Below are 925 nucleotides of genomic sequence, written 5' to 3'. Positions count from 1 at the left end.
GGCCTGGACCAGTGTGTCTACACAATCCAGGTGCACCAGATTGCATGAGAGCCAGAAGTACGTATACAGCCAACCATTAAAACCTGAGCTGCACAAAAAGCCTTCCCTAGGGAAGTAACAGTAAGGCAGCAATTTAGCTAAACCACACAGCTCAATTACTGGTCCCCATAGGAAGTCTCCTCATTTTACAAGAAAGCAAAGGACAACAAATTAGTTCCAGCACAGAGTTTAAGTGGTGGGAGTAGCAAATAATCCAACACAGAACTGAGAGAAAAAACAAAGTACTCACAACCAGAGACAAAGTTTGATATTAACTACTAAAGGTTTCATTTCACCAAAGATCACGTATAACACCTAGAAGGACTGGAAGTCCTCTCGGCTACCAAGCCAGAAAGGGGCAAGGTCTAGGGGCCTCAGCAATGTCCCATGAAGTGGATTGAATTATGTACCCCCCAAACTCAATGACACTTGAATTGTATCCCCCAAGCTGTATGTATTAGAAACAGCCCCCACTGTGACTGCTAAGAGGGTGGGAAATCCTATTATGGTAATTGTAAGGTGGGGCCTTGAAGAGGTGATTGGCTTGTAGGATCATGCAGTCGTGAATGGATTAAAAATGGTGGTCAGGGGTGTGGTTCTGAGTTCTTTAAAAGAAGAGGAGAGTCTGGCTTTCTCTCTCTCTGCTTCCATCATCTTGCAATGTGAGACCCCTGGGTCGCTGCTGCCATCACCAGATGGACTTTGGACTTCCAGCCTCAGAAACTGTAAGCAATAAATGTCATTTTTCCTGATACCTGATGGGCCCCTTCAATGTTCCTCATCATATATGTAATCTCTCATTTCTGTTTTTATAAATCAAGTCTGTTAGACTGTTCTCCCTAAAGCCTGATTCCTCTCTGGAGAAAAATGTCAAATAAGAAATTAT

The sequence above is a fragment of the Galeopterus variegatus genome, unplaced genomic scaffold (assembly GCF_000696425.1).
Source record: "Galeopterus variegatus unplaced genomic scaffold, G_variegatus-3.0.2 Scaffold11074, whole genome shotgun sequence".
Taxonomy (NCBI): Eukaryota; Metazoa; Chordata; class Mammalia; order Dermoptera; family Cynocephalidae; genus Galeopterus; species Galeopterus variegatus.
Note: the sequence above shows the minus strand (reverse complement) of the source record.